General features: G+C 39.6%; 8 non-coding genes across 8 annotated transcripts; 4 read left to right on the top strand and 4 right to left on the bottom strand.

Moving 5' to 3' along the window:
- The first annotated feature begins 4460 nt into the window (after positions 1–4460).
- Positions 4461–4532, top strand: TRNAQ-CUG (transfer RNA glutamine (anticodon CUG)). The gene has a single exon. It is a non-coding gene; the product is annotated as a tRNA-Gln (tRNA).
- A 1665-nt stretch (positions 4533–6197) lies between these two features.
- Positions 6198–6259, top strand: LOC132538481 (U7 small nuclear RNA). Its single transcript, XR_009549837.1, has one exon. It is a non-coding gene; the product is annotated as a U7 small nuclear RNA (small nuclear RNA).
- A 2417-nt stretch (positions 6260–8676) lies between these two features.
- Positions 8677–8758, top strand: TRNAS-UGA (transfer RNA serine (anticodon UGA)). The gene has a single exon. It is a non-coding gene; the product is annotated as a tRNA-Ser (tRNA).
- Positions 8759–15357: 6599 nt separating this feature from the next.
- On the bottom strand, positions 15358–15429 carry TRNAQ-CUG (transfer RNA glutamine (anticodon CUG)). Its single transcript has one exon. It is a non-coding gene; the product is annotated as a tRNA-Gln (tRNA).
- Positions 15430–17085: 1656 nt separating this feature from the next.
- On the bottom strand, positions 17086–17167 carry TRNAS-AGA (transfer RNA serine (anticodon AGA)). The gene has a single exon. It is a non-coding gene; the product is annotated as a tRNA-Ser (tRNA).
- A 1063-nt stretch (positions 17168–18230) lies between these two features.
- Positions 18231–18320, top strand: TRNAR-UCU (transfer RNA arginine (anticodon UCU)). Its single transcript is given in 2 exon segments — positions 18231–18267; positions 18285–18320. It is a non-coding gene; the product is annotated as a tRNA-Arg (tRNA).
- Positions 18321–19599: 1279 nt separating this feature from the next.
- TRNAK-UUU (transfer RNA lysine (anticodon UUU)) lies at positions 19600–19672 on the bottom strand. Its single transcript has one exon. It is a non-coding gene; the product is annotated as a tRNA-Lys (tRNA).
- Positions 19673–19898: 226 nt separating this feature from the next.
- On the bottom strand, positions 19899–20005 carry TRNAL-CAA (transfer RNA leucine (anticodon CAA)). Its single transcript has 2 exons — positions 19968–20005; positions 19899–19944 (listed from the first exon to the last, which is right to left on the bottom strand). It is a non-coding gene; the product is annotated as a tRNA-Leu (tRNA).
- Positions 20006–27585: the final 7580 nt, after the last annotated feature.

Here is a 27585-nt window from a genome sequence, read left to right as displayed (position 1 = left end):
TTTCCTACATACCTACCAACTTCCAAAACTAAGCAAAGAGGAAGTGGATAACATGAAATTGAAACATGAAATTGAAACAGTTATCAAAAATCTCCCCCAAAATAAAAGTCCTGGACCAGATGGTTTTACAAATGAATTCTACAAAACCTTCAAAGAAGAACTAATACCTCTACTTTTAAAAGTCTTCCAGAAGATTGAAGACACTGGAATACTCCCTGCCAGCTTCTATGAAGCCAACATCACCCTGATACCAAAAGCAGACAGGGACACAACCAAAAAAGAAAACTACAGACCAATATCTCTGATGAACATAAATGCTAAAATATTGAACAAAATTCTAGCCAACCGGATACAGCAGTATATCAAAAAGATTGTTCATCATGACCAAGTGGGGTTTATCCCAGGCATGCAAGGTTGGTTTAATATACATAAATCAATCAATGTGATCCACCACATCAACAAAAGCAAGACCAAAAACCACATGGTCATATCAATAGATGCAGAGAAAGTCTACGCTCGACTGGACCTGCCAATATACACGGATATCTTCGCCCACCCTGTCCAATGCTTGACGTCTCGTCATCCAATCTGGTCTCCTACACCTACACTGAACTTCTCTGTTCCAGACTCTTGGAAATAGAGTTGGCAGTCAGCTGAGGTAAAGAACAAACACCTCATCACAGACCCCTGCAAGTGTCAACCTGGCTTTGACCTAGCACGTTATGATTGGGCCCTCCTCAATCGCTATCGAACAGGCCATGGCCGGTGCGCCGCTATGTTCCATTGCTGGGGAGCCAGAGACGACCCAAACTGCCCCTGCGGCTACAGACAGACTATGACCCACATAGTCAACGACTGCCACCTCTCCAGATTCAAAGGAGGTCTCAAAACTTTACATCAGGCTCAACCTGACGCTGTTGACTGCTACGGAAGAAGGGCAAATGCTAGAAGAAGAAGAGAGAAAGCCTTTGACAAAATACAACATCCCTTTATGATCAAAACATGACAAAAAATGGGAATAGATGGAAAATTCTTCAAGATAGTGGAGTCTATATATAGCAAACCTATAGCCAACATCATACTCAATGGTGAAAAACTGGAAGCATTTCCACTCAGATCAGGTACTAGACAGGGCTGCCCACCATCACCATTACTGTTCAACATAGAGTTGGAAGTTCTTGCCATAGCAATCAGGCAGGAGCAAGGAATTAAAGGGATACAGATTGGAAGAGAAGAAGTCAAACTCTCCTTGTTTGCAGATGACATGATAGTATACATGGAAAAACCTAAGGAATCCAGCAAGAAGCTTTTGGAAATCATCAGGCAATACAGTAAGGTGTCAGGCTACAAAATTAACATTCAAAAGTCAGTGGCATTCCTCTATGCAAACACTAAGTTAGAAGAAATTGAAATCCAGAAATCAATTCCTTTTACTATAGCAACAAAAACAATAAAATATCTAGGAGTAAACCTAACCAAAGAAGTGAAAGACTTGTATACTGAAAATTACGAGTCACTACTCAAAGAAATTGAAAAAAACACAAAGAAGTGGAAAGATATTCCATGGTCATGGGCTGGAAGAATTAACATCATCAAAATGAATATATTACCCAGAGCCATCTACAAATTTAATGCTATCCCCATCAAGATCCCAAGCACATTTTTTAGGAGAATAGAAAAAATGCTACAGATGTTTATCTGGAACCAGAAAAGACCTAGAATTGCCAAAACAATCTTGAGAAAAAAGAACAGAACTGGAGGCATCACACTCCCAGATCTCAAACTGTATTATATGGCCATTGTCATCAAAACTGCTTGGTACTGGAACATGAATAGACACACTGACCAGTGGAATAGAATTGAGAGCCCAGAAATGAGGCCCCACACCTATGGACATCTAATCTTTGACAAAGGCACCCAGACTATTAAATGGGGAAAGCAGAGTCTCTTCAACAAATGGTGTTGGAAACAATGGGTTGAAACATGCAGAAGAATGAAACTGAATCACTTTATTTCACCGAATACAAAAGTAAATTCCAAGTGGATCAAGGACTTGGATGTTAGACCATAAACTATCAAATACTTAGAGGAAAATATTGGCAGAACTCTTTTCTGCATAAATTTTAAAGACATTTTCAATCGACATTTTCGATCATTTTAAACCGATGGGACTACATCAAGTTAAAAAGCTTCTTCACAGCAAAAGAAACCACTACCCAAACCAAGAGACCCCTCACAAAATGGGAGAAGATCTTTACATGCCATACATCAGATAAGAGTTTAATAACCAACATATATAAAGAGCTTGCCAGACTCAACAACAAGACAACAAATAACCCCATCCAAAAATGGGGAGAGGACATGGACAGAATATTCACCACAGAAGAGATCCAAAAGGCTGAGAAATACATGAAGAAATGCTCCAAGTCTTTGACTGTCAGAGAAATGCAAATAAAGACAATAATGAGATACCATTTCACTCCTGTGAGAATGTCACACATCAGAAAATGTAGTAAATGCTGGAGAGGTTGTGGGGTCAAAGGAACCCTCCTGCACTGTTGGTGGGGATGTCAATGGGTCCAACTCCTGTGGAGAGCAGTCTGGAGAACTCTCAGAAGGCTAGAAATGGATCTACCTTATGATCCTGCAATTCCTCTTCTGGGGATGTATCCTAAAGAACCCAACACACCCATCCAAAAGGATTTGTGTATACCTATGTTCATAGCAGCACAATTTGTAACAGCTAAAACCTGGAAGCAACCCAGGTGTCCAACAACAGATGAGTGGCTGAGCAAGTTGTGGTATATATATGTATATTACTCAGCTATTAAAAATGGTGATTTCACCATTTTCTGCCATCTTGGATGGAACTTAAAGAAATCATGTTAAGTGAAATAAGTCAGAAAAAGAAGGATGAATATGGGATGATCTCACTCTCAGGAAGAAGTTGAAAAACAAGATCAGAAGAGAAAACACAAGTAGAACCTGAACTGGAGTTGGTGTATTGCACCAAAATAAAAGACTATGGGGTGGGGTGGGGGTGGGAGATTACAGGTCCAAAAAGGATGACAGAGGACCTAGTGGGGATTGCATTGTTATGTGGAAAACTGAGAAATGTTATGCATGTAAAAATTATTGTATTTACTGTTGAATGTAAAATATTAATCCCTAATAAAGAAGTTTAAAAATATATCTTATATATTTTTAAATAGAGTGGGAAGAGATCACAGCACCGAGGTTTCCTTCAGTGTAGTGATCTTAGTACTAGAACCTGGATCTCATTCATGGCAAAGCAACATTATATGTTTTGTTGCATCTGTCTGAGTAAACTCATTTCCCAGGTGTTCATTTTATAATTTTCTTTCATGTGTCTGGAAAATTTCAATTGTTTTCATTTGGGATGTGGTGCAGTGGATGAAGCATTAGACTATTGAGCATGAGGTCCTGAGTTCAATTCCTGACAGCTCATGTACCAGGGTGGTGTCTGGTCCTTTCTTATTAATAAATAATTTTTTAAAAAATTCAATCATTTTATACAATATTCTATTGTATAAGCTATATAATACCAGAGATTCATCTCTAGACCTCAGGCCTGAGAGATCAAGAACGTTTCCACTACACTAGCTCCCAAACCACAATGTAGCAAAATTTTAAGAAGTTTGTGTCAAAACAGCAGTTACAGAAACCAATCAAACTTAGAACACTGACAACCAACCAGTTGCCCATGGTTGTTATTTGTGATACTAAATATCCAATTAAACAGGAAATCTATACTTTAATGAGGAAGTTGATAGCATCTCATAGTTGCACCCCGTAAGAGACAAGTCAAAGCTTTCTCGGTGAGAACCAGTTGTAAAAACTTTACTTTGAGCTATTTCTCAAGCTTTTCCACCTTGAATCTCCAATAGGAAGGAAGCTTTCTGAGAAGGTGGGGTCATCTCTTGGTGTCCAACTTTACTCTTTAACTTCTACCCAACCTCTCCCAGATGTTACAACAGAGGATCAGGTAGGCAAACTACATAATATAGCCGTACTTTTTTAGATGTCCCAAAGTTTTACGTCCTTCGCATTCGGTGACGAGGAAGCAGGGCAAATATTAGGGAGGCAGCTGATTCCACGATTTTTCCCAGTAACCCAGCGCGGCTCGGGTGACCCTGCATGCCAGCAGCCCGTCCCTGCCTCCAGGCGACTAGGCAGGGTCACAGCAAGCTTTTGAAAAGGCAAAGGGGCTTGAAAACACATATGTCAGCCTCATTAATCTAGAGAAAACTATTGGGTTTGGGCGTCTGCACTGAATAAGACCCGCGTGCTCACTAGAAAAGAGAATGTGTTTCAGGATGGTGGTGATGGAAAACCAGGATACGAATTTCAAAAGGCAAAACAAGCAGAAGTCAAATGGTAAGTTCAGAGATGGATAATGTATTCTACCAGGAAGGAGTAGCAGTATTTCTTGAGTATATGGTTCCATGGTGTAATGGTTAGCACTCTGGACTCTGAATCCAGCGATCCGAGTTCAAATCTCGGTGGGACCTTTATGTCATTTTGTTTCCTTTTAAGCACTGGGTAATCAATCTAGGATTCACAGGAACCCAGAAAGTAATCTAGACCATAGGGAAGATGGCAACACTTCCCAGGAGACTCCCCTTTCCTTCCCCCCTTCTCCTGCTTTTCAGAATTCTCCCAACTAATAAATACTCCATGACACCATATAATTTTGAGTTGAGCTGGTACTGCTCAGATCTCCCTTATGGTGGCATGGGGGACTGAATTTGGGACTTTGGAGTCTGTACTCTGGTAAAACAAAACAAACAAAAAAATTATGTATATGACAACTTTATTTGCAGAGAGAGAATGAGACTTAGTAATGCCTAGAAGATCATTTGTGATCTATTTACAGTTGATTTTTTAGATATCTGATTTTATTTATATATTGCTATGGGAAATTGTATCTATTTGTCAACAATTAACCATTAACCCCCAATAAAGTGATAAAAAAACATTACGTCACTATAGTTACTTTTTATAGCAAAATCTGCTGTTTATTCATTCATGCTAGCTGTAATCTATCCTACTATGTTTATATATTACAGTAAATTCACCCCCCTTTCAGTAACTGGGAAACCAAATTTGAATTTGAATTACGTCAGCTCTCAGAATTTTTTTTTTTTTTAGATATCATCAAGTGAAACAATGATAAACAATACCAGACTGTTTACCTTGATAACAAATTGATTTTAGGCTATCATCAATGAGCTGGGCTGTTACTGAAATATCAGCACCTTTTCTAGCAGCAAATGCTTCTCTTTACTTTCCTTCTTTCCCTTTCCTCCCTCCCTCCCTTGCTTCTTTCCTTCCTGCCCTTCTTTATTTCCTTTCTTCCTCCCTTCCACCCTTCCTTTCTTCCTTCTTCACCAGAGCACCTGGCTTAAGTTGTTGCCAGGTCAAGTTTAATTTATAATTCTGATGGTCATTTTCAGTTTTTCAAATCGTCACCATCCTAATAATTGTTCAGAAACTATGTAGATGCTCTAGCATGTCTCAGTTATTGAGTGTACCTCATGATCCCCCCCACCCCCTCACAAGCAGACAAAGCAGGGAGCTGGACATTCTGGGTTTCTTCTGCCCTACCTCTTTCCATCAGACCTTCAGAATGAGCAGCCCTTCCAATGTAAGGAGAAAGTTTTTTTTTTTTTAATCCACTGCTCCTGGAGGCTATTTTTCCTATTTTGTTGCCCTTGTTGTTGTTGTTGTTGTTGCCATTGCTGTTGTTGTTGGATAGAACAGAGAAAGAAATCGAGAGAGGAGGGGAGACGGAGAGGGAGAGAGAAAGACACCTGCAAACCTGCCTCACTGCTTGTGAAGCGACTCCCCCTGCAGGTGGGAAAGGAGGAAGTTTTACCTGTGCTAGGACGCTATTAGCAGGACATTCATCTAGATGATGTCAAATTGTGAGCAATATTGACAAAAACGCCTTTGGAAGAGGGCTAAAGCTCATAACTGACTATACACATTCCTCACTTTGTAGTCGAGGTCAAGTGCTTAAGGTGATGGACTGGAAATCCATTGGGGTTTCTCCTCACAGGTTCAAATCCTGTGGTTTATAATAGACATCACTCAGAAAACTTCACATTCTGATTATAACTTTTTAATAGCAATTTAGCCACTGTTCTTTCCTATCCCCTTAAAAAGACCAGACACAGTGTTACAGCTCTTTTAGAATTTGTCTAGCAGGTTTTCCGGTTTCTACCGGAAGATCCCCCCGAGCAAAAAAAAAAAAAAAAAAAACCAGACACTGCCAATTCTACAGGGAAAAAGTTGACAATAAAAAAGGGAGAGTGTCACAAATCAAGGACTTCTCAGTGGAAATCTTAATGGTTGAAGGAAAGCTAAAGTAGATGTTCTGGTTGCCTCTGGTTAAAAAGGAACATAAAACAACAAGGGCAACCAAAGGGAAAAAATAATAATAATCAAGGAACATAAAGGGCAGGGGTAGGTAGCATAATGGTTAGGCAAAGAGACTCTCACGCCTGAGACTCCAATGTCTCAGGTTCAGTCCCCTGACCACCATAAGCCAGAGCAGAGCAGTGCTCTGGTGAAAAAAAGATAGAAAGAAAGAAAGAAAAGAAGAAAGAAAGAAGTGGTCCAGGAGGTGGCTCAGTGGATAAAGAACAGGACTCTCAAGCCTGAGGTTTAGAGTTCAATTTCTGGCAGCACATGTACCAGAGTGATGTCTGGTTCTCTCTCCTCCTATCTTTCTTATTAATAAACTAAAAAAAAAAAAAAAAAATCTTAAAAAAAAAAAACGAATGAAACACAAGTTACATTCCACTGTGTTGAACCCACATATCACTTACTCATTTTACCGCCCAAGATGTTTACTATGAGGAAGTCATACCACTAAGTCTTCTAAGAAAGAAAAGAAACACCCAGAACTTGTTTGCCTAGCATCTTAGCTTCAGGCATATGTACACTTATGACCTTCTAATTGAAGTTAGTGATTCTTCACAGTCATATCACAAATATATTTCTATAGTAACCTGTGCTTCATTATAGTTTAGTGATGGTGAAGTATACTACTAATTAAAGGCAAGTCACATGATATAAAGGATTTTTAAATTCAGAGAGCCTTCACCTGCAGGAGGGGAGCTTCATAAATAATGAAGCAGCGCTCTCTCTCCCCCTGCTCTTAAAAAAAAAATTTTTTTTATATTAACACCATTCCCACCACCAAAGGTCTGTGTCCCTACCCCCAACCCCCTCCAAGTGAAACTGAAAATCTACCCCCCCCCCCCGTATTTTACTTTGGTGCAATACTCCAAATTTTTTATTATAATTTTTTATTTATTTGATACAGAGAAAAATTGAGAAGGGGAGGCAGAAGGGGAGAGAGAGAGAGACACCTGCATCCCTGTTTCACCAACCTGATCCTTGCGCATTGTAGCATGTGTGCCTAACCAGGTGAGCCACCACTTGGCCCCCTCTCTCCCCTTCTCTATTTCCCTTCCCCCTCTTAATTTCTCTCTGTCCTAACAAAATAAATAAAAAAATAAAATTAAGGATGGGAGTAGAAAACAATGGTTATGCAAAGAGACTCTCATGCCTGAGGCTCCAAAGTCCCAGGTTCAATCTCCCCACACCACCATAAAACAGACTCTGGTAATAAATAAATAAATAAATAAATAAAAATAAAACTTAAAAAAGGAAGAAAACTCATAACCATTTGACTTACAGGATTATTCCATCTACCTAAAAGCTGTCTTTTTTTTTTTCTTCTGCATATATATGTAGTAATAATTATGGAACAGACCTCAAAGATCACAGCACCATAAACCTTAAACATGCAAACTATACTATAAATTATACTATACTATAAACATTAAACCCCTAATGAAATTATTAAAAATATATATGGCTAAAGTCTCCCACCACCACAGTTATCTCAATCTAATCACTAGTAGCTACAAAACCATACAAAAAACAATTCCATTAACTTAGGTAGATTTGTTCTAATACCTTTCCCTCCCTCCCTCCCTCTCTCCAAGTAACATTGAGTTCAGAATTTTGAAGATTTGCATTCTGTGGACATCCTTTTACCTGGAACCTTGGGTTGAGGACCTCCAGTCCTTAGTAATGGTCTTCTTTCATTTACCAAAACTGCTATAGTGACTTTCCCCAAAAGGGGAAAAAAGTCTTCCTCTACGTGTCATTTTCCACTTAAGACAATTGCTCATCCTCACCATACACCCTGCGTGTCTCATCCAGGACCGTCTTTCCAGTCTGGTTTGACCCATTCTTTGGAGAGGACAGGTTGATCTAATACCATTGAAGCGATCCCGGGTTTCAATTTTAACTCTGTATGTAAAGGTTGCCACTTTTCGTTTAGAGTCTGTTTCAGATTCCTTTTCTGCGACTTCTGAAAATGAGGTCGCTAGTGCCTGTCGGTGGAGGTCGGCAGCTAGTGTATAATCTTCAGCGTCCAGGAGAAGTCACTGGTGTATTTATTAGCTCTTTATTATACTGCAATGTCAAAACACGATTTTGTTGTTGTTCCGGGTGAACTTCATTTTAGAGGATTAGATGGAACCATGAAACCCAATTCTCTTGAGAAATGTACTTTATATGAACTTATATTTTCTCTACTAGATCTTGTCAAGTCTGTAGGATATGTGCAACCGAGTAGTCGTGGCCGAGTGGTTAAGGCGATGGACTTGAAATCCATTGGGGTTTCCCCGCGCAGGTTCGAATCCTGCCGACTACGGTTTGTAACAGAAAGTACAAGATGAGAGTTCTCTGGAAGTGGTGGTACTGACAGTTTTCTTTCAGGAAGGTAGATTTCTAATATCCTTTAAGAACTGAAAAACTTCACAATGTCTTACAATGAGACACTATTTAAACCGAGGGCTTCCTGCTTTCTTTAAATTTCCATTCATCTTTTTTTTAATATTTTGTTTGTGGTCCAGGAGGTGGTGCAGTGGCTAAGGCACTAGACTCTCAAGCATGGGGTCCTGAGTTCAATCCCCAGCAGCATATGTACCAGAGTGATATCTGGTTCTTTCTCTCTCTTCCTATCTCTTTCATTAATAAATAAATAAATAAATAAACAAATAAATAAATTTTATTTATCAATGAGAGGAATAGGAATAGAGAGAGAGTGGTGTCCGGGAGGTGGCGCAGTGGATAAAGCACTGGATTTTCAGCCATGAGGTCTTGAGTTCAATCCCCGGCAGCACATGTACTAGAGTGATGTCTGGTTCTTTCTCTCTCTGCCTATCTTTCTCATGAATAAATAAATTCTTTAAAAAAAAAAAAAGGACTAGAGAGAGAGAAAGAATCAGAGATCACTCTGCTGCATGTCACTGGGGCTCAAAATCAGGACCTCATGCGTGAGTGTCCAATGCTGCATCTACCTCCCGGACCACTAATTTTAATTTTTTAAAAATTTTCCCTTTTGTTGCCCTTGTAGTTATTATTGTTGTTGTTATTGTTGTTGTTGTTGTTGTAGTTATTATTATTGTTGTTGATGTCGTTGTCTCTATCCAGGACAGAGAGAAATGGAGAGAGGAGGGGAAGACAGAGGGGGGGAGAGAAAGACACCTGTAGACGTGCTTCACTGCCTGTGAACCGACTCCTCTGCAGGTGGGGAGCCGGGGACTCGAACCTGCATCCTTACTCCAGTCCTTGCGCTTTGCGCCATATGCTCTTAACCCGCTGCGCTACCGCCCAACTCCCTATCTTTTTTTTTTTTTTTAATTTATTTATTTTTAATTAGATAGAGACAAATTGAGAGGGGGAAGGGACATGGAGGAGAGAAGGGCCCAGCTGTGGTGCACCAGGTTGAGAGCACATTACAATGAGCAAGGACTTAGGTTCAAGCCCCTGGTCCCCACCTGTAGAGGGAAAGGTTCACAAGTGGTGAAGCAGAACTGCAGGTGTCTCCCTGTCTCTCTCCCTCTCTATCTCCCTTTCCCTCTCAAATTCTGGCTGTCTTGATCCAATAAAAATTTTAAAAGAGAGACAGCCACATGGTGCAAAGTGCAAGAACTAGCATAAGGATCCTGGTTCAAGCTTCTGGCTCTCTACCTGCAGGGGAATCACTTCACAGGCGGTGAAGCAGGTCTGCAGGTATCTATCTATCTCTCCCCCCTCTGTCTTCCTCTCCTCTCTCCATTTCTCTCTGTCATATACAATAACAATGACATCAATAACAACAACAATAGTAACTACAACAATAAAACAGCAAGGGCAACAAAAGGGAAAATAAATAAATATTTTTTAAAAAAAGTGTGAGAGAGAGGCAGAGAGACACCTGCAGCCCTGTTTCATCACTCGTGAAGCTTCCTCCTGCAGGTAGGGACCAGGGGCTTGAACCTGGATCCTTGCACATTGTAATTTGTGTGTTCAAACAGATGTGCTGCCACCCGGGCCCCCTGAGGGCTTCCTAATAGATTTGTGAAGCTAGATTTACAGATGTTTTTGGACAATCCCCCAAATTTATCAAGTTGTTAGCATGATAATGTCTCTGGACATTAATATTTTAGATTACAAAGTACAAAGAGATAAATGATTTGATAAATGTAAATATATCTATGCATAACTACGTGGATTGGTCTAAAACAGTGAAAATTTCAGAAGCAGAATCATGTATATAGAAAAATATTTATTTAAATGAAATTAAATGCACAAAATGTTGCCATCTACTTTGCAAGAAGAAATTCATGTAAAAATGTAAGCATGGGTGCAGGTGGTGGCACCCCTCCCTTCAGTGTGGTTGGGGGCCAGAACTGAACCTGGACGGCCTACATGGTGAAGTAACTATTCTTTGTTATCCATCCTATATATCCCACAAGTCTATAGGAAGAGATTTATGAGTATGTTCAATTTAGTGGTTTTTATATTGGTGGTATTTAACCCTATTTGTTTTAAGATTTGATGAGTTGATAAAACAGGGTGGATGTACATGGTGAACTATGAGCAAATGAGGGGAGGTAAATTAAAGGTAAAAATATGCTTGAGGGCTCGGGCAGTAGTGCAGTGGGTTAAGCGGACCAGGTACAAAGCGCAAAGACCGGCTTAAGGGCCTGGGTTGGACCCCTGGCTCCCCACCTGTAGGGGGGGTCGCTTAACAAGCGGTGAAGCAGGTCTGCAGGTGTCTATCTTTCTCTCCTCCTCTCTGTCTCCTCTCCTCTCTCATTTCTCAACAACAACATCATCAATGGCAAAAATAACAATAAAGACAACAATAAGGGAAACAATAAGGACAACAAAATGGGAAAAAATGGCCTCCAGGAGCAGTGGATTCATAGTGCAGGCACCGAGCCCCAGCAATAAATCTGGAGGAAAAAAAAAATCTTTGGAACACTGTTGTTTATATAAAATAACAGGACACTTGGTAAACAGAAACGTGTATTTTACAATTATGTCTGGGAAGTGACACAGTGGAGAAAACATTGGACTTTCAGACATGAGATCTTGAGTTTGATCTCCAGCAGCACATGTGATAGAGAGGTATTCTGGTCCTCTCTCCTCTCTTTGGTAAATAAATAAATATTGTACAAAAGAGTTATATCACAAGAAAACATTAAAATATATATAGTATATAATAGTAATATGCTTGCTATATTACTATTATATGGAATTGGAAAACTGACAGTCTTATGAAAGATATAATATCAAATAACTTATATGAACTGATAATAGTAATAAGCTTTGAAATATGGAATACAATTAACTCAAGAGTCTGCCTTGATTTCCAAAAGCAAATGGTAACTCTTTGATATTATGTGGATATTGTATCACATAGTGCCAGATTCTTCCAGTCAGATTTCCAAAGACACTCTTGTAGCTGAACATATTAGGTTTATTTCTTCTTGTAGTGTGGGAAAATATACATTAGATGGGTCATGAAGTGTTTTGTGTGAAAGTATGTTAAAAACTATTCTGAAAGTGGTGCCTGGTTGGATGATTTGGGGAAGGGTTCAAGAAGCAGGGATGTACTCTAGATTAGAAGCTTTGAGAAAGCAGGGACTATTATATGAGATCTCAACTGATTTATTTCTATAGAGGCAGCCTAGAGTAAGCATAAAACTGTTATTGGTAAGTCAGTCACTTTTGCTAAGAGAGAGGTTTGCTGTTTTGTGACTGGCATAGTGTTTGTCTGTGCCCAGACTTGGTTGTGAAATTACCTGTTTTGTTTAAATTTATCATGGTCTTTTTTTTTTAAAGCATTTTTATTTTATTTCAATTTTTTATATTTATTTATTTTTCCCTTTTGTTGCCCTTGTTGTATCATGGTCTTATATCTGGTGAGGCACACATACTGCAATGCACAAGGATATGGGTTCAAGACCCCATCTCCATCTGCAGGGGGGAGAGCTTCATAATCTTCAAATAAAATATCTCCACGTAGAGCAGCCTGGGAGATGGCATAATGGATAAAGCACCAGGTTCTCAAGCATGAGGTCCTGATGTTCAGTGGTCAGAGCATTAACCAGTCTTCTTATTAATAATTAAATATACCTTTTAAAAAAAATCTCTATTTGATTTGAATTGAGAGCAGCATGCAGGAAAGTGGGTCCCACCCTAAGGTTCCAGGACTGGGGGAAATATAGGCTCTATAGTGGAAATGTGAGGTTCCTGTTGTCTTAGGGTTCAAGAAGACAATGGATAGTTATTGTTATCATCACATTATTTGGTGATTGGGTTAACTTTGGAAAGTCCCTTTGTTAGGGTTTGGGGTGTAATACCCAGCATCTTGTATATAGCTGTGCTACCGGTTGCTTCTGTTCTCCCTGGTCTAGGATTTTGAGAGAGTTAACATATCAAAGACAGCCTATGTATTAAAAAGACTCAGTCTGTGTTTTAAGAGGTTCTAGACATATGATCAATTTTTCCCCTCTCATATTAATTAAATAGTGGTTTATATGTTTACACTTTAATAGGAATGTACATAAACACCATTCCCACCACCAAAAGACTCCTATCCCCACCACCCTAATCAACGAAACCTAATCAACGCAAGGAGTGCCACCCCAACATGCTTCACTTCAGACTGTGTCCAGAGACTTCAGGTGTGGAATGACAACCCTTCAGCTTCATCACTCGGGTGAGACCTTTCCTTTCATAGTATTCTCTAATTCCATTCCAGGTGGTCCACTCCCCAATAAAGTCCCCAAACCTAGATATAGTCCAGGTCCCCTGAGATAGAGGTTCACACGTGACCATAAACTAGGGAAAAATATATACCTGAAAGCAGAAGTACACAAGAGCATGCAGGGAATACCCCCCAACACTTCATCTGCACTATTCCAGTCTTTAGGTCCATGATTGTTCAACAGTTCATTTGGCTTTGTATGTTAACTCTCTTTTCAGCAGCCAGGTTCCGGATGCCAGCAAGATGCTGATCAGACTTCCCTGGACAGATGACCCCACCAATGTGTACTGGAGCTCCGCTTCCTCAGAGCCCCACCCTACTAGGGAAAGAGAGAAGCAGACTGGGAGTATGGATCGACCAGTCAACGCCCATGTTCAGCGGGGAAGCAATTCAGAAGCCAGACCTTCCACCCTCTGCAACCCACAACGACCCTGGATCCATACTCCCAGAGAGGTAGAGAATGGGAAGGCTATCAGGGGAGAAGATGGGATATGGAGATCGGGTTGTGGGGAAGTGTGCGGAACTGTACCCCTCTTATTCTATGGTTTTGTTAATGTCTCCTTTCTTAAATAAAAAAAAAAAAAAAAAAATCTCTAGGTGGGGCCAGGAGGTGGCGCACCTGGATCAGCACACATTCTACAAGATTTAAAGCTCAGAGGCAGGGTTGTGGTACACTGGTTGAATGAACTTATTACAATGCATTGGGAACTGGGTTTGAGCCCCTGGTCCCCATCTGCAGGGGGGAAAGCTTTGCTAGTGGCGAAGCAGTGCTACCTGTGTCTCTCTGTCTTTCTCCCTATCTTCCCTTTCCCTCTCAATTTCTAATTGTCTCTATCAAATAAATAAAGATAATAAAATTTAAAAAAAGATTTATAGTACAGACACACATGTGATCTTGAATAAATGTTTTATTATTGTTTGTATTTGTTTATTTTAGATAGCAATAGAGAGATAGGCAGAAGGAAAGAGAGCACTGAAGTTTCCTTCAATGCATTGGGGGGCTGGACTCAAACCTGGAGCTATTTTGCCTGAGATTGAATAAATGCTTCATTATTTTTTAGTATAAAATTATTATTATTATTTCAATTGGGGAATAGAAACATATTTTATTTTTCACCCATGGTAAGTAATTCTATCGTTAATATGCAATAAATAGATGCTATCAACTGTGGAATAAATTATATTTCTCCTTCCTCTGGACTAAATTTGCCTGCTTTGTTTATGTCTTCATTCTTCTTAAATAAGGCTGTATTTTCTTTTTAAAAAATATTTATTTATTTATTTATTTATTTATTGGATAGTGACAGAGAGAAATTTAGAGGGGAGAAGGAGATAGAGAGGGGGGAGGGACAGAGAGCCACCTGCTGCCCTGCTTCGCTTGTGAAGCTTTCCTCCTGCAGGTGGGGGCTGAGGGTTTGAATTTGAGTCCTTGTGCACTGTAATGTGAGCCATTAACCTGGTGCGCCACCACTTGGCTCCAAAACTGTATTTTCTAAGGCACAGAAAGAAGGAGAGAAAGAAAGATGTTTATAAGACCACCTCTAATTTTGTATAATTGGACTAACATATATTTTATATAAATAAACTGGGTTAGTGACCATGGGATAGAGTGTGATGGAGGTCCAGTTGGCATTTCTGGATAGATGATAAATGTGCTACTATTTGTATATTCTGAAACTGTTGAATTATATTGCATCTCAATTTTGAGATATCTAAGAATCTCAAGTTTTTTTTTATGTATACAGAAAATACATTTAATGTAAGTCTACTATTCTCTAGTCATAGCACAGCACAGTTTTTTTTTTTGCCATCTCCTGTATTTACTTCTGGTTACTCTTCCATATAAAACAAATCCCACTAGGCAGTGTTGTACCTGGTTAAGTGCATGCATTACCATGCACAAAGACTCAAGTTCAAGCTTCTGGTCCCCACTTGCAGGGTGGGGGAGGGGAAGCTTTGTGAATGGTGAAACTTTTCTCTCTCTTTTTTTCTCATCCTCTTTCCCTCTCTATCATATATAAATAAACACACAAATTAATTAATGTTATAAATGTTAAAAAATAAATAACAAATTTCATTAGACTAAAATTTTAGTCCTCTCTTCATCCAGATGAGTTATGTCAGGACTTCCAGGAGCCCACAGGAAACAGAAGGTTTTTTGTCGTTGATAGACACTATTCCCCTGGGAGATAAAGCTGTGAAAAAACAGGTTCCACTGAGAGTTGAACTCAGATCACTAGATTCAGAATCAAGAATGCTAACCACTACACCATAAAACCCTATAGAAAATAGCTCTTACAGTAGTTTATAATGACTTCTTATGACCACTGAAAGCATTTGGTATAATTTACAAGTTAAAATTCTTAGTCTGTATATATTTATGAAATCATTGTTGAAGCAATAACTTCTAGATTTCTTTTGTCAAGTATAAAGACCCATAAAATCAACAACCAAAAAGACTTTTTCACTTCCAGTAAGCATAGAGTTTTCAATGGGACTTTCATTCTTAATATACTGGTGAGCAGTGGTTGTCATGGGAGAAACTGAGCCCATATAGAGATGCTGCTTGTATTTGTTTAAAAATCTGTTAGGGCCCACACAGCCACTGAGATATGTTTCTTAAATTATTATTAATAATAAAAAATAATAATCCAAATTTCTTCCCTCTCACTTTAAATAAATTTTGCAGTTAATAAGGAGGACTTCTAAAAACTCTTTGTTAGGTTAGTGTCCCATGGCATAGGAAAAGGAAATTTACAACCCTCTTCCATTAAGAAGAATGTAGACACAAAGCACATCACTTGGCAAATCACTCCAAGGAATTGGCATAATTTTGAAAACCGAGCCATAAGACCAGAGTTCCCTGCATTTATATTATTTCTTTGTATCATGTAACCTAACTGTAATATTGAGAAAGAAGATCACTCAAATAAAATCCATCATAAAATGAAGAATTGCTCCCTGAAGAAAATGAAGAAATGCTCCCTTTAAACTGAGATTGTGTGCTCATTAACCTCACTATAACAAATTAGGAGGCGCAGATGCACCCATTCTTGTAACTGAGATTCTTGTCAAACCAGTTTTGAGTGGTGTCCCTCTCTTGTTGGAGATGGGATGTCATTTCAATATGATGCAGTTTCCACAAACCAGAGTCAGATTTTTGAGATATAGCCATTTCTTATAAGTATAAATTTGTTATATGAACTAACAATCTAAATTCAAGTAATCTATTCAAGAAAAAAAATTTATATATGCTAATATTTATAGTTGCTTTCCCCATAAGTGTCCCAAACTGGAAATTTTCCTTCAATGAATGGATTAATAAACTTTACAATAAAATTATGTTTGATAGCAAGAAAAAAAGTGAAGTGATACACATGCACATCTTGGATCTCAAGGCATAGAGTGAAAGTGAAAGAAACTAATATTTAAAGATTACACACTGGATGATTCCATTTCTATCACATTTCTCAAAATGGCCGAACTGGAATGTTGAAAATATATCACTGTGATTGTCATCTGGGAGGTTTATTCATCAGCTTTCAAAAAGTGAATTTTACTCTTGATAAATAAATATTAGAATGGCTTCCATTGTGTGGCATAGAATATTCTCTATTATTTCTCTCTCTTTTTAAACCTCTATTATTTATTTCTCTATTAACCTCTATTATTTCTCTCCCTTTTTAGAGCATTGCCCGGCTAGTCTCTTGCATAACCACTATATTATCTATCTCTGCCCTCTATTATTTCTCTAAGGAACACTCTAAAGATGAGTGGAGTTAAGATTTTAGTAATAGACCTCTCTTGGAACCTTCGGGTTGGGGCTAGTATTATAGCTCTCTTAGAGCCACATTTCAGTCTGACTCACTTGCTGTACCTCTTACGTGAGGAGGTATACTAGGCAAGTAACCCTATCTAGGAAGTAAAACAGTCCTCGTAGTCGGCAGGATTCGAACCTGCGCGGGGAAACCCCAATGGATTTCTAGTCCATCGCCTTAACCACTCGGCCACGACTACACATGCCTCTTTTCCATTTTTCAGATTATAAAAGAGAATGTCATGCTTTTTTTTTTTTTTTTTTTTCCTTAATGCTGCGTAAGTAAAAACGTCTTTAGTAAAAAGAACAAAATCCTCTGGTGATTGAGAAATTAAGGAACGAAGTCAAACCCTCTTTGGCTGTCCTGTATGTCTGGAAATACTAGGATACAAATAAAATGCTAAACCTTTGATTTGATATAACTCACCAATGAGAGACTCCTTCACTAGCAGACGAGTTGGTTAAGAAATGGTCGTTGGAGACACCTAAACCGAAATCAGATTTAAGCAACGCGTACATTTTAAATTTTAATTTTAGACCTTGATGTGAACAACCCTTCTTAATGGGCCCCGTGGAGGAAAAGTGCCCTATGACTTGTGTCTAGGATTGAGGGAGAGAAAAACGACGGTGAAAACTTCCTCTGGATCCCTTCATTCAGTGTCCATAAGAAATTAGATTTAGAAGTGATTTAGAAGTGAGCTGCTAATTCCACTGTGTTTGGCAAAGAACTTTGCAAAAGTCAAGTGAATTTTCAATTTCAGATGGGTGGAGCAAATAATTAGAAATATAGACTGACAATGAATTTCATTTCCTGTAAGTTAGTGGATGATCTCTAAAAAAATGAATTACCAAGTTAAATTTTTTGTATCATGCAAAGACCCAAATTCTTTGTATTTAATAAATACAATACGTTTTCTGTTTCTCTTTTATGTTTTTAGTTCAGCGATTTCTTCAGAATTTTCAGATGCTCTATATAGAAATGGTTAAATGTGGACACGAGATCCTAAGATATGTAAATAGATAGGTCCCCATTTTATGACCAATAAGCGTTTCTGTCCCCAAAGGCATTTCGACTGATGATCGGTAACAGAGTCCAAACAATTGGTCCACACAGCCTCACAGGAATTTTAAGTCCAGTATTGCTTGTCTCTTGTTTGATTTTTATTCTTCTTGGATGCAAAGCACAAATTTCGACAAATCTGTCAGCGAACCAAATGAATTATTAACAGTGGTAAGGTACGAGACAAGGTTGTGCTACAGCAGGGCTCTGTGGCGCAATGGATAGCGCATTGGACTTCTAGAATAAATATGAGAGAGATTCAAAGGTTGCGGGTTCGAGTCCCGCCAGAGTCGAATTGGTTTTTGTTGTTGTTGCCATCTGTTGCTACTTAATGATACTTAATGATAATAGTGTCCATCTGTTGCTACTTAATGATAATAGTGTCCATTTTCCAGAATTGGACTTTATCGACTTTATCGTCACCATTGTTTTCAACGGCAGCTATTTTCCATTTCCTGACATATTAAGTTTGGGGTTCCTCATAGACATTCCCATATGTGTCTGCAGTGGTTCATTTTTTCTTTCTGATGTTCATGTCTACCCTTTAACTTTCTTCGAACGCTTCCATCTTTTACCGCGAGCCCTGCCCAGTTCACCCCATCCTACGTTCCAGTGAACAAGTCATCCTCTATTTCCATGCTTTCCTCAGAGTTTGGTGGGTTCTTCCTAAAACACCCACTTCAGCATCTTGACTCCAACTGAATTTCACCCCTGCCCAGAGTGCCTGAACCTTTCCCAGCAGTTACTCATTACCTGCTATTTAACCGTTGATGCATGAAAATTCCCAGTTAAAGATCCTGGAGTATTTTCAGAGACAGCAATACAAATTTGAATTTGTATAATAAGTACCGCACACTAACCGATTGCGTCACTGGAGCTCCTGCAAATTTGAATTTGTTTTGTATTCAAAACAGAGGACAGTATCAGATTTCCTTCAGGTGGTAATCGCTTCCTCTGCCAAGGGAAATGGATTCAAAATAGCATACTACTATCAAAGTTGTCAACCACTGTCAACAATTCATTTGGAAGGTTTTCTTAGAGTCAGAAACAGGGAGCGATTTCTTTCCTAGAGAGAGGTCTCTAGAAAGATTTTTGCCGTTAAGACCAAAAGGCAGATTTCTCAAACTTGCCGCCCCCCTCAACACACACACCTGAGTGAGACAGAGTTCCCCAAATATGGACTTAGGGGAGATATCACCACACCAATGAATAGAGATGGCAATGGTCTCTTCAAAATTATCTTATTTGAAGAGATGCACATACATCATGGTCAATTCATCAATTTTCACAAGAATCTAAGTTTCTGTGTAAAGTGTATCCTGTGCCACTTCAAATTTTTTAACAAACAACAGCCCCACAAAAGCTCATGGCTTTTTTTTTCTGTGAAGAATTTTATCATTAAGAATAAAGCAATAAAGAAGAAAACTTTGGTGTTTTGGTGTCTTTTTGTCTGTCTTTCCATTTCTTTCTCTGTTTTTCTATCTGAAAAAAAAAAAAAATGTCCTGGCTGTGTAGCCCTAACCTAAATAAAAGAATGGGGTTTATAGAAGTGAGTTAAAGTAAATACTGTGCCGCCTGAACAGGGACTTGAACCCTGGACCCTCAGATTAAAAGTCTGATGCTCTACCAACTGAGCTATCCAGGCCCCACAGCCAGACTTCTAATTTACTATCTAATACGTCTAAAATCACAAGGATGATCTCAGTTCTAAAGCACTTTGCATTTCTTATCAGCTCACTAGGAATGTAGGAAATACCCATTTGGTACTAATGATTTAGTAGGAAGAAATACCAGAATAAAAATTTGGGTTAAAAAAAAAAAAGAAAAGAAAAAACGTAGAACAGCCGAGGATGAAAAATAAAAACTATATGTGTCAGAAGTGGGATTCGAACCCACGCCTCCATGTGGAGACCAGAAGCCCCAAGGTTGGGAAGTGCTAACTTGAGTCTGGCGCCTTAGACCACTCGGCCATCCTGACACACTACCTTATACCTTGCAACTTTTATAATATGAAGTTCTATCTAGGTGCCTCCTGGAAAAAAAAAAGTTTCTGGAGTTAGTCGGAATGGATAAGAATACTAAATTCACCATAAGGTAGAAGAGCACAGGTATTAGTGAGGGTTTGAATAATTCGTACAATCTAAGTCTCAGACTCCTTGACGACACTCCTTCCAGGACTTCCAGCATTATTCTCCTTCTCCTTCTCCTTCTCTTTTTCCTTCTTCTCCTTCTCCTCCTTCTTCCTCTTCTTCTCCTTCTTCCCCTTCCTCTTCTTCCTCTTCCTCCTCCTCTTCTTCTCCTTCTCTGTCTTCCTCCATCTTCTCCCCCTTCTTCTCCTTCTTCCTGTCCCTCTTCTCTTCTTCTTCCCCTTCCCCTTCCTCTCCTTTCCCTTCTCCCTCCCTTCCCCTTACCCCTCCTCCTCCCCATTCTCTTCCTCCTCCTCCTTCTAGCCAGGGCACTGCTCAGGTCTGGCTTATGGTGGTATAGGGGATTGGAGTGAACATATTAGCCTACTTCTTTAGGCTCTCTCTGTTCCCAGCGCAACTGTTGCAAATATCTTCCTGTGATTGATTTCATTTGTGACTGAGGCACCAGGGTCACTATTTTGTGACTCAAATTTTCATCCAGCAGCCCCAGCCTGATGCTTCTTCCCCCATAATTGATAGAAAATTTGAGTGAACAAATGGCTATTTCCACTGCTAAGAACAAGAAGTTGGGTCATATCAAGAAAATGGAAGACTTTGGTGGAGAATTATTTGTACTTTAGTGTTGAGTGCCATATAGTAACCTATATCAATCATAGGCATGAAATTGAACCCCTAAAACAGACAACCTTGCAAATGAATATTATGTCAATGAAGATTATTTATTATTATTGTTTATTTATTTAGTTAAAACCTATTTATTATTAAGTAGAAACAGACAGAAATTGAGAAGGGAAGGGGAGATAGAAAGGGAGAGAGATAGAGAGACAACTGCAGCCCTGGTGCTTTCCCCCTACAGGTGGGGATCAGGGGCTTGAACCTGTATGCCGGGATAGCCTGAGGGTGCTTCTTCCCAAGAAAGTGCTCTCTGGGTTGGAGAGAACTCATCTGGAGCCAACCTAGGCTGCTGCGTGGGAGAGGGATCAGGAACTTGTGGTTGGCTGCTGTGTGGGAGAGGGATCAGGAACTCGTGCTGGGCTAGCGTTGCAGGAGACTCTGGGACTCTTGGAGCCAGAAGGCAATCCCAACTGTGTTTATCAGAAGAGCAGCTTGCCAATTTATACTTGCCAAGTAGGGTGGAAACAGGATGTGATGAAGAGAGGGTAGAGCGAAAAGAGAGTGGTGGAAATCAGGGTGTGACTAGGAGAGGGGGTGGAGCCAAAAGAGTGCAAACCAGTGAGATTAAACCAGTGCCCTGCAGGCAGGGTGGTTCTTAGGTAACTGGTTATGTAAATAGACTGCAGTTAAGTAGGGGGAAGCTGGCTAATTGCCCAACATCTCCCCCTTCTTTTTTAACTAATGGCTACAGTATCAGAAGTGCGGGGCACTTTGTGAGGCAGGGAGACTGATAGGAGGAGGCACACCTTTGGGGTTCTACTGTCCCTCCTTGCTCAACCTCTTAGTAGAGAGAGACTAACAGGATTGACACACCACTCAGGCTCAAACCCTTCCAAGCTCAACCACATCCTCACAATTTCCCAACATCTCCCTCTTACTTAATGGCCATATATAAATGGGTCAATGCCTGTAAAAGGCTCCATCTCTGTCAGGGGAATAGCAATGTAGGGGCGAACAGAAACCTGTTGGGAAGAAACCTGAATGATAGCGTGTGTCTTCAAAAAGAACTAGCACAAGATGGGGAGGGATAAGTAAGAGTATCAAGGGACAGAGTGAGACTGAAGAGAGGTGGAGAGGAGGGCTGCCTCGTGGGTAGAGGAGTGGGGGCCTGATAAACCGGGGGGGGGGTGAGAGGGATGAACTGGTGTTGCAAAGTCCTGAGACAGCTCGCTGCAAGGTCCATGGACTGCTACAGTCAGTCCTCCAGAAGTCCAGCAGTGTAAAGGGAGTGTCCAAAGGTGTATCAGCAAGTCCAATAGAAGCGTCAGTCCAATGTCAACCACCAGGGAAAAAATGCCGCACGTCTATCTCGATGGGGGAGGACAGCCACTGGAACTTTTCTACTCTGTAGAGTGAGCTGGAACCACCAAAATGACAGGCAAAGCAGAAGCAGGAAGAGTACACAGCGATGGGTGAGAGGAAGGCAGTAAGAAAGTTCCTGCTCATGAAGCTAGCCCAGCACCTGCATACTTGTGTACTGTAGTATGTGCACTTAATCAGGTGTGCCACTGCTTGGCCTCATACATTTATTTATTTATTAATTTTTTAAAAATATTTATTTCCTTCTGTTGCCCTTGTTGTTTTATTGTTGTAGTTATTATTGATGCCATTGTTGGGTAGGACAGAGAAATGGAGAGAGGAGGGGAAGACAGAGGTAGGGAGAAAAAGAGAGACACCTGCAGACCTGGAACCGGGGGGTCCTTCCACCAGTCCTTGCACTTTGTGCCATGTGCGCTTAACCCACTGTACTTAACCCACTGTGCTACCGCCCAACTCCCCTATTATTAATTTTTTAACCAGAGCAATGCTCAGCTCTGACTTATGATGATGTGGGGATTGAACTTGGACTTTGGAGCCTCAGGCATGAGAGTCCGTTTACATAAGTATTATACTGTCTCCCCACCTGTCAATGTAACTTTAAAAACTTTTTTGGGGGAGGATGCTGGAGTTGGAGGATACATGGATTTGTAGATATTCCCCAAATCTTAGGCATTTTTGTATTTTTCTCTGTGTGAAGCTGTTTTAGCTCAGTTCATAATCATCTTTGTCTTCTGCCTTGTGGGGTCTTTTGTGCACAGTAGATAAACTCCTTTTCTCTTTCTTTTTAGATCTCTCCAGTATTTTCCAACAAATATTACCCATCTTGGGTGACAGAGGTTATTCTGAAGCATGTTTACCTTGTATGTCCAAACCTATACGTTTTAATGACAATGAAAATGAACTAGCCAAAAGAATATAACTTGTTGCAATGAATTTATATATTCTCTCTGAAAGTATGACTTTTGTTTTAAAACTCAGAGTTGTGAATTGCAAAGGCAAAAGCAACTTTAGTTTGTTTAGGTGGAAATTAAATTTATTTAAAAATTTTAACATCGGGGCTGAGTGGTGGCACACCTTGTTGAGAGCACATGTTATAGTGCTCAATGACCCGGGTTCAAGCCTTCAGTTCCCACCTGCAGAAGGGCAAGCTTCATGAGTGGTGAAGTAAGGTTGCAGGTGTCTCTCTGTCGCTCTTTTTTTCTATTCCCCATTTCTATCAATTTCTGGCTGTTTCTACCCAATAAATAAAGATAATAAAAAATACATTCATTAAAAAAAGAAAAATTTAGGCGGTAGCGCAGCAGATTAAGCGCACGTAGCACAAAGCACAAGGACCGGCTGAGGATCCCTGTTTGATCCCCCAGCTCCCCACCTGCAGGGGAGTCGCTTCACAGGCAGTGAAGCAGGTCTGCAGGTGTCTATCTTTCTCTCCCCACCTTCCCCTCCTTTCTCCATTTCTTTCTGTTCTATCCAACAACGACGACATCAACAACAACTACTACTACAACAACAATAAGAACAAGGGCAACAAAAAGGAAATAAATAAATATTTTTAAAAAAATTTAACATCGGGAGTTGGGCAGTAGCTCCGTGGGTTAAGCGCAGGTGGCGCAAAGTGCAAGGACTGGCTTAAGGACCCTGGTTCAAGCCCCTGGCTCCCCACCTCCTCCTCACTCGCTTCACAGCTGGTGAAGCAGGTCTGCAGGTGTCTGTCTTTCTATCCCGCCTCTGTCTTCCCCTCCTCTCTCCATTCCTCTCTGTCCTATCCAACAACAACTACATCAACAATAACAACAATAATAACTACAACAATAAAAATACAACAAGGGCAACAAAAGGGAATAAATAAATAAAATTAAAAAAAATTAACATCATGTTACCTAGAAAGTAATGATGCAGTTACACCCTCAGGCATGAGTTTCTGAGTTTGATCCCCAGTATCACATGTTCCAGGGTGACACTTTGCTTGTATTTCATAAATAAGTAAATATATAAATAAATATTAAAGCTTTAAAAAGATCTTGTAGAAGTCCATGAAATAGGCAAAGGAGATTACTAGGTAGACTTTCTTTCTTTTTATTTATTTCTGTATTGGGAAATCAATGTTTTACATTCTAGAGTAAATACAATAGTTTGTACATGCATAACACTTCCCAGTTTTCCATATAACAATACAACCCCCACTAGGTCCTCTGTCATCCTTTTTGGACCTGTATTCTCCCCTAGACTTTCAATAAAATGCTGAGACTTTGAGGGTTTAGCTGATCATTTAGAGTGTATCTTTTTGTCTTTGGATAAGTTTTTTTTTAATTCATTATCTTTATTTATTTGATAGAGACAGCCAGAAATTGAGAGGAAGGGGGATATAGAGAGGGAAAGAGACAGAGAGACACCTGCAGCACTGCTTCACCACTTGCACCTCCTCAATCGCTATCGAACAGGCCATGGCCGGTGCGCCGCTATGTTCCATCGCTGGGGAGCCAGAGACGACCCAAACTGCCCCTGCGGCTACAGACAGACTATGACCCACATAGTCAACGACTGCCACCTCTCCAGATTCAAAGGAGGTCTCGAAACTTTACATCAGGCTCAACCTGACGCTGTTGACTGACTACGGAAGAAGGGCAAACGCTAGAAGAAGAAACCACTTGTAAAGCTTTCCTCCTGCAGGTGGGGACCAGGGGCTTGAACCTGAGTCCTTGTGCATTGTAACATGTGCACTCAACCAGATGTGCCACCACCTGGCCCCTGGATAAGCCTTTTTTTAAAACTGCAGAAATTGACTTGGAGAATACTGGTAGCAATGCAAATGATTTCTGTCTGTAGAAATTAACAATAAAACTGGTATAAAACAATTGACTAAACTTTGTAGAACACAGAAATTTGGCAAAATTCATTTCAGTATTTCTTGTCCGACTATAGACTAAGAATGACACTTTGATTTCCCCTTTGAACCAATGGTATTATTATTATTAAAGATTTTATTTATTAATGAGAAAGGAGGCGAGAGAAAAAGAGCCAACACATCACTCTGGTACATGCGCTGCTGGGAATTGAACTTAGGATGTCTTGCTTGACAGACCAGTGCTTTATCCACTGCATCACCTCCTGGGCCACCCAATATTATTATTGTTGTTGTTGTTGTTGTTTAGCTATAGAGAAGTAGAGAGAGAGTGAAAGAGACCACAACACTGAAGTTGTCTTCAATGTGGTATGGTCCTGGCTTAAATCAGGGTCGTGGGCATGGAAAAATGTTAGCTAATGTTCCTTTATAAAAGAAGAATTTGGCATGATAAGGTTTAAGTCACACTGTCCCCAATTAGGACACCTTAACATCTTGAATATTTCTTTTCTTTTTTCTTAATTTCAAGCTAAAGATGAACTTATTAAGGAAAATTTAGTTTCTGCATATAAATCACCAATTGTACCTCAGTGGGGCTTGTTTATTTGTAATATTAAGGCTTTTAAAAATGCATATGTATTTATTTTTTATTAGAGAAAGAGACTGAACAGAGCATTGCTCAGGTGTTGTGGGGGATTGAACCTGGGACTTTGGAGCCTCATGCACAAATGTCTTTTTCCATAACCATTATGTTATTTCCCTCATCCAGTTTTTTATAAGATTTTTAAAAATTATTTAATAATTAAAGAGATAGGGGGGAAAGAGAGAGAGAGAGAGAAATAACCATATATCATTCTTGTACATGCACTACTGGGGATCAAACTCTGGACCTCATACTTGAGGACCTAACACTTTATCCATTGTACAACTTCCTAGCCCACTCATTGGTTTTTTGTTTAATTTTTATTTATTTATTTATTTATTTATTTATTTATTTATTTATGAGAAAGGTGGGAGGAGACAGAGAGAAAGAACCAGACCAGATCATCAATCTGGTATGTGTGCTGCCAAGGATTGAATTTAGGACCTCATACTTGAGAGTCCAATTCTTTATCCACTGCTCCATCACCTAGTTCACATCACTGGGCTTACCAAGATAGATTGTATGGGGCTTTCTTTGTCCCAAGGCTTTAAAAAATGTGGGTATATTAAGGATCAGAAGAATGGCTAAACTTGGTCTGGGAGATAGTTCAGGTGATAATGCAGTACTCTCTAGCATGAGGTTTTGAGTTTAGTCCCTGGCAGCATGATGTCTGGTTCTTTCTCTCTCCTCCTCCTATCTTTCTCACTAATAGATAAACAAAATATTTTTAAAAAAAAGAGAGAGAGAGAGATAAACCCAAATCCGAAGTGGCATTTGGAGAGTCTCCCGTTAATAGGAAGACAAAAATTAAACATATATATAGAAGAATAGCTAAGGCAGTGAGGTGTTTTCTTGAGTATCAGCATCTGGAAGTGTTTGCTCTTTTCCTTGAGAATACACACAGTAGATATTTTCTTGGGTTGAAAACATTGTCCCTGAAGAAGACAACTATTCTGAACAACGCAAATACAGTAACCTATGGTCAATTATTTGTATCTAATAGCTTTAGCTTTAAAATACTCCCACCCCATCTCCATTCTCCCCCATAAAGCACTTACTCCTTGTATTTGGTTACTAAACAAAAAAACAACAAAACCTGTCTGGAAAAAAAGAGAGTAAAAATAGTAGGTTTTATAATGACAGTGCTGTGAAATTGGGCTACACACCATGAAAACAGACACTAGTTTGCTTTTAAAAATTCCTGTAACCAGGCCCCTATATAATTTCAGATTGAATTCTTCATGGTTCTTGAAACACCCAGCATATTTTTCAACCAGCTCCTCATAAGGGGCATATTGTATTTAAAAATAGGACGGTGGAGGGGGGAAAAAAAAGGTATATTCTTATGTGCAAAAAGAAACGTTTACTCATTTAAAGAAGACTGGTGAACAAATACAGAGATTATGGGTCAATGGCTAAAGAAGCCAAAGACCTCTAGTAGAGGTTTTGCCAATTTTTAATTTTTATTTATTTATTTATTTATTTATTTATCTGTCTGTTTAATTAGATCAGTGCTTAGTTGGGGATTGAAGCTGGGGCCTTGGAGCCTCAGGCATGAAAGTATGCTAAGTTTTTGTGAGGGCACAAAGGGGTAGCTACACTAATGTTAATGAGCAAATGAAGAGACCAGATGTTTAGGCCAAAAGTGCCTGGTCTGATAAGGTTCCAGGATGCTGGATGATGCCAAGAACTTTCATTCTTCACTCTGTTATCTGACGTCAGTTGCAAGGAAGATATTTGTAAAGTTGTTGCCAGTCATACCACCCATCTCTACTACTACTCACAGGGTCATCTGTTGGTGAAAGAGGCTTCTGGGCTTCTTACACAAAGCTACTTACTCTATGTTGGATTAGAAAGATTTCACACCTGGTTAACCACACACACTATAGTGTATAAAGACCCAGGTTCAAGCCCCTGGTCTCCACTTGCAG

Source organism: Erinaceus europaeus, chromosome 4, assembly GCF_950295315.1.
Source record: "Erinaceus europaeus chromosome 4, mEriEur2.1, whole genome shotgun sequence".
Taxonomy (NCBI): domain Eukaryota; kingdom Metazoa; phylum Chordata; class Mammalia; order Eulipotyphla; family Erinaceidae; genus Erinaceus; species Erinaceus europaeus.
This window is presented reverse-complemented; position numbering and strand designations above follow the sequence as displayed.